This window comes from Lynx canadensis, chromosome A2 (assembly GCF_007474595.2).
Source record: "Lynx canadensis isolate LIC74 chromosome A2, mLynCan4.pri.v2, whole genome shotgun sequence".
Taxonomy (NCBI): Eukaryota; Metazoa; Chordata; class Mammalia; order Carnivora; family Felidae; genus Lynx; species Lynx canadensis.
The window spans coordinates 73,690,103-73,703,546 of NC_044304.2; positions in this window are offsets into that span (position 1 = coordinate 73,690,103).

Below are 13,444 nucleotides of genomic sequence, written 5' to 3' on the forward strand. Positions count from 1 at the left end.
CCTCTGTTATTCCTCTTCGACCAGTATCTGCCAAAGGAAGGAAGCAACAGAGAGTAGTGTTCCTGCTGATATGAATTCTGCCAGTTCATCTTAGAAGAAAGAAACAGCCATGGTCACTATGAGTTTTAAATGACATTTCCCTCCCCTGCCCCCCCCACCACTGTGATGTACAAGAATGCTAATACAATGAGTGTGCTAGAATATTTGCAGTGTGAATCTTCTCAGAAATTTTGAATCTTTTTGTGCTGCCACAGACCTCTACAGCACGGGCATTCCTCATTTTATCACCAGTTTCTATTCGTGGTAAAACTTTGAATAAAAAAAAACTTGGCCTTTAAAACATCTTAGACATGTATTGTCTACCTACGTCTCAGCAAGTCTCTTAGGCATCAGGGAAGCCAAGCTGTGTCACTGTTTTCGCTTCAGTGGGGTATTGGCTGGATTGGGCTGGAATGTGTTATCTTTCTGGCAGTAGCAGACTGATGAATTTTCAGGGAGAGGCCGTGTTGGTTTAGTTGGTGCTAAATTCAACCATGTCTCTCTAACCAAGCATTCTCCTAGGGCTCTTACATCCTTTCTGATTGGCTATCTTTTTGAGTACCTCTAGTCTGCTTCTAGAAAGGATGAAGGTAGCAGACATGATCCCAGGACAATGACTACTCCACAAAAAATCCCATTAATTACACTTTTGTGGTTCTGGTTTTCAAAAGTAATCTGCTCTCTTAATCCATTCCTTTTTTTTTTTTTTCATTTATTCCTGAATTTAATACTTATTGAGTATTTCTGTGTGTTGATACTTGCTGAGTATGTTTCATCATTAGTCTCCTTGAAGTTCTAATATTCATGAATATACTTCAAACTCCTGTTATTTCATGTCAGTGTCAAATGTATATAATGTTCCACCTAAGTGTCTGCTTAATTTCAATGGGATTCAATGCAACAAAGACCAGTTAGGTCAAGGAAGTTGGGCTGTTCTTTATAGTTTATTGTTACACTTACTGTCAGTTATTCTTGAAAATTCAAAAGAAATACTGCCATAAGCAGATTTGTTTACTAGTGTTCCTTGGCTCCATAAACCTTTTACGATGTTTTCATAAAAGTAGTAGAGGTGATTACAGAGCTTCAACTTGAGTATAATTAAACAATGAGATTTGTTCTGTTGCTGATCTCAGTCTGCTTTCTGTACGTAACGTCAGCTGTCATGTCAGATACCGAGTATGCATAGAGCTTAGTAATATGCTGCTGGTTGCAAAAAGCTTAGACAACTTTTTAGAATTGTGCCTACCCAAGAAGCAATTTCATTTTGCACTTGATTATGTTTGGTTTGAATAAAGTTTGCTTATGCAAAATAATATTAGAGCCTCTCTTTCAGAATAGGTTCAAACCACCGAACACTATACTTACAAATCAACATACACGGTCAGTTTGAAGATGATGTTGCAACTGACCTATTGAATTCATTTCCTGAGGCTGCCGTAACAAAGTATCACAAACTGGGTGGCTTAAACAAAAGGAATTTGTGTCTCAAGGTTCTGGAGGCTAGAAGTTTTAAGTTCAAGGTATGGACAGGGTTGGTTCCTTCTGCTAGGACAGGGTTGGAAGGGAGAATGTTCCACGCCTCCCCTCTGGCTTCTCTGGTGGTCTGTTGACAATCGTGGGTGATCCTTGGCTTCCAGATGCATCACCTCATACCTGTCTTCATCTTCACGTGGTGTTCTCCCTGGTGTATGTGTCTGTCCCCAAATTTTATTTAAAGTTTATTTATTTGTTTATTGGGGGGAGGGGAAGTGGGAGGGGGGCAGAGAGATGGAGAGACAGAGAGAATCCCAAACCGGCTCTGCACTGTCAGCACAGAACCCGATACAGAGCTCGAACTCATGAACTGTGAGATCGTGACCTGAGCCAAAATCATGAGTCGGACCCTTAACCGACTGGGCCACCCAGGCAAACCCCCGCCCTAAATCTACCCTTTCAGTTAAGGACACCAGTAATACTGGATTAGAGCCTTACCCTTCTCTGGTATGACCTCATTTTAATTATATCTGCAACAACCCTATTTCCAAATGAAGTTACATCCTGAGGTACTGGGGATTAGGGCTTCCCCCTAAGAATCTTGGAGGACACAATTCAACCCATAACATCTGTAATTGAAATGATGTTTTGTAATAATTGTTCTTCCATTCCTTCAACAAATATTGACCATTTGTGTGCCAAGCACTGTGCTAGATACGGGAAATACCATAATAAATCAGATACACTCCTTGCCCTCAAAAACTTTTAGTTCATGGATTTGTGCCCTTCTTCACTTCTGAGGGAGTGAAATAAAGCACAAAGGGACTATAAATGATCATAAAACATGTGGCAAGATAGCTAGAAACAATAATAATAACCAGTATTTGTTGAAGTCTATGCAGTGTCGTCATGTAAATTACCTCATTTAACCCTTAAAACAACACTACAGGAGCACCTGCGTGGCTCAGTTCGTTAGGAATCCAATGTTGGCTCAGGTCACGAGCTCACAGTTCATGAGTTTGAGCCCTGTGCTGTCAGCACAGAGCCCACTTTGGATCCTCTGTCCCCCTCTCTCTCTGCCTCTCCTCTACTTGCACATGTGCTTGCTCTCTCAAAAACAAAAACAAAAACAAAAAGCACTACAAAGTAGGAACTATATAATCACTTCTATTTATAAATGAGGAAACTGAGGCTCTGAGAAGTCTAGCAAATGGCAGTGTGAGGATTTAAACCTAAGATGGCCCAGGGCGCCTGGGTGGCTCAGTTGAGCGTCTGTCTGACTTTGGCTCAGGTCATGATCTCGCAGTTCCTGAGTTCAGGCCCCGCATCAGGCTCTGTGCTGACAGCTAAAAGCCTGGAGCCTTCTTCAAATTCTGTGTCTCCCTCTCTCTCTGCCCCTCCCTCACTCATACTCCACTCATTCTCTCTCTCTCTCTCTCTCTCTCTCTCTCTGTCAAAAATAAGTAAACATTAAAACAATTTTTTTTTAAACCTAAGATGGTCTGGCACTTGAGCTAGATTCCCCTGATACATAATCAGTACATTTACACACATCTTGTGTGTGTGTGTGTGTGTGTGTGTGTGTGTGTGTGTTTTAGAGTTTATTTATTCATTTTGAGAGAGAGAGCGAGTGAGAGAGTAGGGAAGGGGCAGAGAGAGAAAGAGAGAATCCCAAGCAGGCTCTGCACTGTCAGCACAGAGCCGGATACATGGGCTCCAACTTACAAACCGTGAGATGACCTGAGCCAAGATCAAGAGTCAGATGCTTAACTGGCTGAGCAACACGCATCTTGTAGTGGTGGGAAGAACTGAAACAATGTCTTTCCTTTCATCTTTGAACAGTATGTAAAGGAATACCTAGCGGTAGTCCAGGGTGGAGTTGTAATTTCTTCCCTTTCTCTTTGTTCCTTTCTTTTTAACTTGCCAACATTCACAAATCCACTTGTTTCTTTGTCAGCATTTCTTCCTATGTATCTCACTTTGCTTTTCTTCCCCCTTTCCTTAGAGGGCTTCCTTTTCTTTCTTTCTTTTTTTTTATTTGTTAACGATTATTTATTTTTGAGACAGAGAGAGACAGAGCATGAACAGGGGAGGGTCAGAGAGAGGGAGACACAGAATCTGAAACAGGCTCCAGGCTCCGAGCTGTCAGCACAGAGCCCGACTCGGGGCTCGAACTCACGGACCGTGAGATCATGACCTGAGCCGAAGTCAGACGCTCAACCGACTGAGCCACCCAGGCGCCCCGAGGGCTTCCCTTTCTACCCAGAAAGTAACTTTGCACTGCAGAGCCACAGAGTATACTAAACCCAGGTTCTCTACTGGGAAGTGTTGTGGGGAGGTAGTTGGAATACTCTTCTAGGACAAAGAACAGAAAGCATCTTACCTTTTAGAGATAAACCTTTTGGAAAGTGGAGGGGTGGGATTAAGTTCTTTCCAGAACAGAAAACAATCTTGTTTTCAGGCTGTCTCTCTTGACTCCACCCCGTCCCCTATCAAAAGCCCAGCACCTTGGTGCTACTGCTGATGTTGGTTTCTTAATGACCTGGAGACAACAGATAAGGGTTAACTGGCCGATCAGAGGTATACTTCTCCAGGATTTAAGGCAAAAACATAACTCAGCAATGGCGCCTTTGTTTTGTTTTTTGTTTTTTTTAAATTTTTTTTAACATTTATTTATTTTTGAGACACAGAGAGAGAGAGCATGAACAGTGGAGGGTCAGAGAAAGAGGGAGACACAGAATCTGAAACAGGCTCCAGGCTCTGAGCTGTCAGCACAGAGCCCGACGTGGGGCTTGAACCCACGGACCGCGAGATCATGACCTGAGCCGAAGTCGGCCGCTTAACCGACTGAGCCACCCAGGCGCCCCAGCAATGGCGCCTTTGTGAAGAGAAACAAAATGTAATAAACTGAGGCCAGCTAGTTCTCAGTGCTGATAAGTCCTCAAAATTAAAGTCATAATAAATTAAACAGGTGCCCAGCCATATATTCCACTGTCTTTTTTCTAATAAGTCACACGTCACTGAGGGTGAAACTATTCTGTTTGATTATGTAGCACATGGTGAATAATTACATGAAGAGTATCTAGATTAACCGTATACATTTTTTACATTTGTAAAGACTTTAATAGAACCCTTTCTTTTGTGAAGAAAGCATAGTTCAAAAATAACCCCATTTCAGGGACAAGCCTTGCATTTCCAATCTATTAAATGATGGCAAACCCCACAGTTACCGTGACCTATTCCAGAAATGTCTTTTAAAAGTCTAGGTACAAATGATCACTGGAAGCACAAATAGAAAGAAGGTCAATTCCAGAGCTGTAGAATCGTATTTGTTTCTAAAATCTCTCCCTTGAAATTTTAACAGACACGACCTGTTTACTTATCATAATGTCAATTAATTTCCCCACATTACTTGTGTCCTGGGCACAGTCATTCATGTCTTCAACAAACACGTATTGAGGGTGTACTTCATTCCAGGTACTGATGGAAAAGCCAACGATTCAAAGTGAAGTGAGAGGTAGGAGCATATCTTCAAGGAGCAGATTGTCTAATAGGGGAGACTCGGAGGTAAATAGGGCATTTCAGGGCAATGTGGTGAGTAATAGGATACAGAATACACAGGGAACCCAGAAGCCAGAGCCCAAGCCAGGCTGTGGGGTGAGCGGGGTCAGGAACATGGTGCAGGAGAAGGAACCGTTTTAGCTACCTCATGAGTAAGATCTATTGTCAGAGGTTACTTAACAGATCGCTAGATCTGGTAACACTCTATTCTGTCAGTGCCCAAATGTTCCAAATAATAAGTGCCTTTCTTTTGCAAACTCTAAAAAAATATATTCTTTTGATAATGGAGAATTCAGCCACGTGTGACTGCCTTTGTCTTTTCTAACTCAATTGTTAACACCAGAGACATGAAGAAAAAGATGTCGTCGATGGAGAAAAGTTAACAACTGGGCAGGAACTTAACTGCTTGAGTTAGAGAAAGAAATATGCTGCACACAGACTTTGCCAGAAAGAAGTAGGTATGATTCCTTCTCATCTCAGGAGGGCTTGATGCAACACAGTTTCCAAATGTGTTCCTTGGATACCAAAGCTCTGTTTTTTCCATCTTTAAGCCCAATCATTCCAGGAAAGTCATCCATGTATCTGTCTACCTGCTACCACACACAGCTTTGAATAAGTGTGATGATATCAATAATTGTACTTGGGAGTTGGAAGTGAGGGCCTCATTTTCCCCTCCATCTGTAATACAGCAGTTACTGAAAAAGTTGTTTAGGAACTTTTTGGTCATTTATTCAGATATTATTCATCCTTGGGGTTCCTGGGTGGCTCAGTTGGTTGAGTGTCTGATTCTTGATTTCAGCTCAGGTCATGGTCATGGGATTGAGTCCCAAGTCAGCCTCTGTGCTGAGCACAGAGAATCTGCTTGGGATTCTCTCTCTCTCCCTCTGCCCCCTTCCCCCACTCATGCTTTTTCTCTCTAGAATAAAATAATAATAATAACAATAATAATAATTATTATTATTATTGTACATTTATGGTGTGCTCCAATGTCATCTTCCCCTCCCCTCAGCCCCAGTAAGAACAGACCAGTAGCATAGTTTGGCACATAAATCTTTCTTTTTCTTTCTTTCTTTCTTTCTTTCTTTCTTTCTTTCTTTCTTTCTTTCTTTCTTTCTTTTTCTTCTTCTTCTTCTTCTTCTTCTTCTTCTTCTTCTTCTTCTTCTCTTCCTCCTTCTCTTCCTCCTCCTTCTCTTCCCCCTTCTCTTCCTCCTCCTCCATTGTAGTCTTTCTCTCCTTCTTCTTCTTCTTCTTCTCCTTCTCCTTCTCCTTCTAGGTTTCTTGAATTGAGTAGACTGTGTGGCCTGGTTGTGCCCCTCTACAGGGCTCTCCATCTTCTTTGGCACACATGACAATCCTTTCTCCTTTCATGGTTATGCCATTGCATATGAACTCGAATCCCCTTTATTCAGAATTTGACTATACAGTCCTCTAGGAAAAATTTATAGAAATATTTTTATCGGGGCACCTGGGTGGCGCAGTCGGTTAAGCGTCCGACTTCAGCCAGGTCACGATCTCGCGGTCTGAGTTCGAGCCCCGCGTCGGGCTCTGGGCTGATGGCTCAGAGCCTGGAGCCTGTTTCCGATTCTGTGTCTCCCTCTCTCTCTGCCCCTCCCCCGTTCATGCTCTGTCTCTCTCTGTCCCAAAAATAAACGTTGAAAAAAAAAATTAAAAAAAAAAAAAAAAAAGAAATATTTTTATCAATAAAAAGAAAATAATTGAATGGAAAGCTTGGAAATGTTCCCAGGCAGTTCCTCAAACTTGGAAAAAAATCCCGTCTATAATGTTTCTATTCATTAATCCACAGGAATAGAATTGGAAGGATAAATCAGGACAATTCAAAGTCATATTAGTAGGGAGGTTCTGGAGAAAAAGTAGCCTGACAGCTTCTTTTCAAGCAGAGAAATGGATAGCAGCACCAGAAGATGAGGGGAGAGGCTGTCTTCTTTCCAAATATTTTATCTCTAAGAGGTGAATAAAAAAACACATTCTGGTAGGGAGTAACAGGGATCATATAAATAAATACAATACAGATGTCTAGATATGGAGCAGATTTTTCTTGGTTAAAGAAAAATGTGAGGTTCCACTTCTATTAATGGTTGAGTAGCTTGTATCAGATCAACCATTCCATAGGTAATGTTTATAAGCTCTGTGCAAAATAGAAGAAAACAACTGTATGAAAGCATTGAAAAGTGACCAAAGCAGGCAGAATGTGGAAGGAGTTGACACTTGGAAGAAGGGAAGGACATGAGATGAATTTTCCATTTTTTATGACTCTACCTAAGGGTTGGCTTCCGTCAGCATCATGTGGTGTGGCTAAGGTTTAGAAACTCGTAATCTTACAGGTTAAATATTCAGAGTCGGTGCTTGAAGTAACTACAATGTGAAGGAGAATAATCCAGAAAGGAGAGAGCCATAGAGGGGTCTCCAGTTTATGAGTATAAACTCTGCACGATGGGAATGCGAGCTGGTGCAGCCACTCTGGAAAGCAGTATGGAGGTTCCCCAAAAAACTAAAAATAGAACCACCCTACGACCCAGCAATTGCACTACTAGGCATTTATCCAAGGGATACAGGTGTGCTGTTTCGAAGGGACACATGCACCCCCATGTTTATAGCAGCACTATTGACAATAGCCAAAGTATGGAAACAGCCCAAATGTCCCTCGATGGATGAATGGATAAAGAAGATGTGGTATATATATACAATGGCGTATTACTCGGCAATCCAAAAGAATGAAATCTTGCCATTTGCAACTATGTGGATGGAACTGGAGGGTATTAAGCTAAGTGAAATGACTCAGTCAGAGAAAGACAAGAATCATATGACTTCACTCATAGGAGGACTTTAAGAGACAAAATAGATGAACATAAGGGAAGGGAAAAATAATAATATAAAAACAGGGAGGGGGACAAAACAGAAGAGACCCATAAATATGGAGAACAAACTGAGGGTTACGGGAGGGGTTGTGGGAGGGGGGATGGGCTAAATGGGTGAGGGGCACTACTCCTGAAATCGTTGTTGCACTATATGCTAACTAATTTGGATTTAAATTAAAAAAATAAAAATAAAACAAGTTAATAAAAAAATTATATTAAAATTCCCCCCCCCAAAAATAAAAAAATAAAAAATAAACTCTGCATGAACATCTGGTTGATCCCTGTGCTATGTGCATGCAGGGTAGAAACCAAGCTGCTCTAAGGCTAAGAGAACTGAATAGAGATTTCAGGTGCTGCCCAACACAGAACCATCAGTTTGGAGCCTGAGTTCTGCCAAGTTAACTGTCTTCTGTAATAAATAGGGATATTTTTGAGAACATAATGAAGTTCAGTCTCTACACTGTGTCACTCACCATGTCCAGCACACAATCCAAAATTACTAGAGAAAAGAAGAAACACAAAGATGAGATCAATACTCAAAAGAAAAGATAATCAATAGAGACCCTAGGAGGTTTCAGATTATAATTAGCAGACAAATATTTTAAAGACAGTTACTATAACATACTTAAGGATATAAAAGAAAATATAATTTTAATGAACAAACATATAGGACATCTCAGTAGAGAAACAGAAACTAAAAAGAATTAGTCAAATGGAAATTCTAGAACTAGGTGTTAAAATACCCAATATTACAAATTCACTAGATAGCCTTAACTTCAGATTGGAGATAACAGAAGAAAGAATTAATACCATAGACAATAAAATGATCCAATCTGAAAAAAAAAAAAAAAAAAAAAAACGGAAGGAAGTCTGGGGAAAAATAAGCAGAGCCCTAGTGACTTGTTGAACAATATCAAGAGGTCTAACATTGTGTGTAAATGGAGTCCTATAAGGAGAGAGAGAGAGGGGGAGAATGACTAAAAATTTGAAGAATCAATGGCCAAAGTGTTTTCAAATTTGGTGAAATCTCCAAGGTGCTTGGCATTAAGTACCAAGAGAACCACACCTAGGCACATCCTCATGAAACTACTGAAATCCGCAATTAAAATCTTTAAAGTATCCAGAGAAAAACAGCACATTATAAACAGGGCATCAATGATACATAATGACAGCCTATTTAATGTGCTGAAAAGAAAAAAAAAAAAAAACCTGGAATTTTATATCGGTTTTATATCTGGTAAAAGTATCTAGAATTTTACATCTGGAGCAGAACTCAGGCTCCAAACTCAAGAATAAAAATGAGGGGCGCCTGGTTGGCTCAATCAGTTAAACATACAACTCTTGATTTCAACTCAGGTCATAATCTCATGATTCGTGAGTTCAAGCCCTGAATTGGGCTCTGTGCTGACAGGGAGGAGCCTGCTTGGGATTTCTCTCCCTCTCTCTCTGCCCCTCCCCACTCGTGCCATCTCCAAATAAATAAATTAAATAAAAAAAAATTATAAACAAAAAGAATAAAAAGGAAATAAAGGCATTTTAGTATAAATGAAAACCGAGAGAATCCATTGCCAGTACAACAATACTTTACAAAAAAAATGCTAAAGAAATATTTAGTACTGTGTGTCAAACAGTGTCCTCCATGTTTTGTGTTCCCAAGAAGCCATGCCTGGAACAAGGTTTCAGTTGAAGTAGTTTATATAGTAGAGGTTATGGGCTGAATTGTGTCCCTCCCAAGTTTATATGTTGAAATCCTAATCCCCAGTATCTCAGAATGTGACCATATTTAGAGACTTTGAAAAGGTGATTAAGCTAAAATGAGGTCTTCAGGGTAGGCCCTAATCCAACATGACTGATGTTTTTATAAGTAGACGAGGTATGGACAATGGAGAGAAACCAGGGGCATGAGTGCATGAAGAGATGACCGAATCAGGACAGATGGAGAAGGCAGCCGTCTGCGAGCCACGGGCAGAGGCCTCAGAAGGAACAAAGCCTGCTGACACCTTGATCTCAGATTTCTAGTCGCCAGAACTGTGAGGAAATAAATTTCTGTTGTTTACACCACCCAGACAGTAGTATTTTGTTATGGCAGCCCCAGCAAACTACTGCAATAGGGGGCCCCAGGAAACGCGGTGGAAAAGTGGAGAAAGAAAGGCAGCCAGTGAAAAGTGTATGACTAAGCTCTGTGGGCAGCCACCAATGTGCGTCCCCTAGTGAGGAGGCCTGAGGGGTATCACTAAAGATCACAGTAATTAAGAGGAACGGGGTTGGAGCCAGGTAGAAGGTTCAATCTTCCTGCCTCTTAAGGTATCTGTAAAGCAGGGACAACATTACTACTCAATGAGAATAAAATAACACAGTTTCCATGTAAAACCGTTAGCCAATATTTGACATAATCTAACTGCTCAATAAGCATCATGATTTTATCATTTAATTTCATGACAACTCTGTGAGATTTGTGTGATAATTACATCTCAAATATCTCCACAAATTAAAATGATTAAACGCATCTTTTTAAAGCTTATTTATTTTTGAGAGTGAGAGCAAGTGCAAGTGGGGGAGGGGCAGAGAGGGGGGCGCACAGAGGATCCAAAGCAGCTCCCCACTGACAGCAGAGAGCTTGATGCAGGGCTCCAACTCATGAACTGTGAGATCACCTGAGCCGAAGTCCCATGCTCAACAGACTGAGCCACCCAGGCGCCCCATAAAATGATTACTATTTAAGTTGTGTTGGGAATCTTAACTCTATTATTGTGGCTTTTGTTGTGTAGCATAGCGTCTTGGTAAATACTTAATATACTAAAATATATAGTATATATTCAGTAATAATTCATTTATATACACATGGGATTTTCATGCAGATGGGGCAGGGCTGTACTGAAATTACATTGCCTTGTTCTCTGAATTTCCTGCTTTTACAATCACAAACTGTAAAGTATGACACTTACATATTATATTAGTGACACAGGTCAGGTGTTTACTTCCTCCAACTCCCTAGGTTTGGAAAGGGACTTTTAGTGAGTCATTGTTTTGGTGTCTTATGATGTGTGACCTTACCATCTGCTGGCTGCCTCCAAGCATGGCTTCCTGAAATAAGGCTGCAGTTCCCTAAATGCTGAGTGTTGGCAGGGGCTTTTTTACTGCTCTAGACACTGGGGCCGAGTTCCTGGAATTGCCCTTGGCGTCATGGTCCATCCTGGCAAACACAAGAGTACTTTATAACAGGGGTATCAGCTACTGAAGCAAATTATCTTTAGTTCTGGAAAACCTAAAGGCTCATAACAGCATTAGTGATCAAAATGGATTAGCCCTATATAAGGAGTAGCTGGGAGGAATAAAAATTTAAATACAGAAGTTCTATTTTCATGTTTTAAAAAACAATTTTTGGATCCTACAGTAGAAATGGAAAGATCCAATTTACTTAAAAAAAATTCTTCTTGGGGCGCCTGGGTGGCTCAGTCAGTTAAGCGTCCGACTTCGGCTCAGGTCATGATCTCACAGTTTGTGAGTTCGAGCCCCACATCGGGCTCTGTGCTGACAGCTCAGAGCCTGGAGCCTACTTCGGATTCTGTGTCTCGCTCTCTCTGCTTCTTCCCCACTCATGCTCTGTCTCTCTCTGTCTCTCAAAAATTAATAAACGTTAAAAAAATTAAAAAAAATTCTTTAAGAGAATGTTTTTAAAAAATATTTTTAATGTTTATTTATTCTTGAGAGACAGAGAGAGAGAGAGAGAGAGAGCATGAGTGGGGGAGAGACGGAGACAGAGAGGGAGACACAGAATCCAAAGTAGGCTCCAGGCTCTGAGCTGTCAGCACAGAGCCTGATGTGGGGCTTGAACCCATGAACTGTGAGACCATGACCTGAGCTAAAGTCGGATGCTTAACCGACTGAGCCACCCAGGTGCCCTTAAGAGAATGTTAAGAACACATTTTTAATAGTTTTGTTTCTATTAAAATCATGATAAACATTTTGCTGGTTTCTATGACAGAAAAAAATCAATTTGTGTATGTATTATTATAACCAGTACTAGGAATTGGGGGATTTAAAAAAAGGATTTGAGGGGTGCCTGGATGGCTCAGTTGGTTGAGCGTCCGACTTTGGCTCAGGTCAGGATCTTGCAGTTTGTGAGTTCGAGCCCCGCGTTGGGCTCTGTGCTGACAGCTCAGAGCTTGGAGCCTGTTTCAGATTCTGTGTCTCCCTCTCTCTGCCCCTTCCCTGCTCATGCTCTGTCTCTTTCTCTCAAAAATGAACAAACGTTAAAAAAAAGGATTTAAAAAAAAAAGGTTTTGACTTGAAATGTTCACACCTTCATTTGAGATATTTAATGAAGATTACCAAACACTAGTCTAGGTGCTGTAGTCACAGCTGTGAATAGAATACAATTGTTTCTTGAACAATACAGGTTTGAACTGCATGGGTCCACTTATGCATGGGTTTGTTTGTTTTTTTTTAATAGTAAACTACTACAAATGTATTTTCTCTTCCTTATGATTTTCTTAATAACATTTTCTTTTCTCTAGCTTACTTTATTGTGAGGATACAGTATATAAAACACGTAACGTAAAAACTACGTGTTAACTGACTGTGTTATTGGTAAGGCTTCCAGTCAAAAGCAGGCTATTTAGGGGTGCCTGTGTAGCTCAGTCAGTTAAGCATCTAACTTTGCTCAGGTCATGATGTCGCGGTTCATGAGTTCAAGCCCTGTGTCAAGCTCTGAGCTGTCAGCACAGAGCCTGCTTCGGATTCTGTGTCTCTCTCTCCCTCCTCCCCTCTCCCACTCACATTCTCTCTCTCTCTCTCTCTCTCTCTCTCTCTCTCTCTCACTCACTCAAAAATAAATGTTAAAACATTTTTTTGTTTAAGCAGGCTATTTAGTAGTTAAGTTTTGGGGGAGTCAAAGTTCTACATTTTGATTTTCAACTGTGCGGGAGGTTGGCTGCCCTAATGCCTGCATTGTTTGAGGGTCAACTGTATACTAAAAAATGTTACTACTTTCACATTTGAAAGAATTATTTCAATAAACAAAATGGAATAAATTATGAAAGAATAATAAACAAAAACAACTCCTTAGTTTCAGTCAATGTAAAAGAAATAGTCAAATCCCAGATGATGTGTCAGGGATGGCCAAATTATTTCCAATTTGGAAGTGATTGACCAAAAACAAAAGAAAAACAGAAATAGAAACAATCACACATTACAGATAACCAAAGAAACCACCATGAAAATGGGTAAGGCAATAACTGCACAGAACTGTCAAGGGATGTTGGCCATTTAAAACTTAAAGCCATGTTCCAACAAGCAATCGCAAACAGATCTTTATGTCCATCAGATCCAATAAGACAAAATTCTAGGGAGAGAATACAATAAAAGAGGAAAATCTAACAGTCATCTGAATGTTCCCACGAGGTCTGTGTCCGTGGGTTCCCTTGGTTGCTGAATAGGCTCTTACTATGTGTTTGGGGATTCTATTTCTTCTGTTCAATCAGATCAATCAAGTT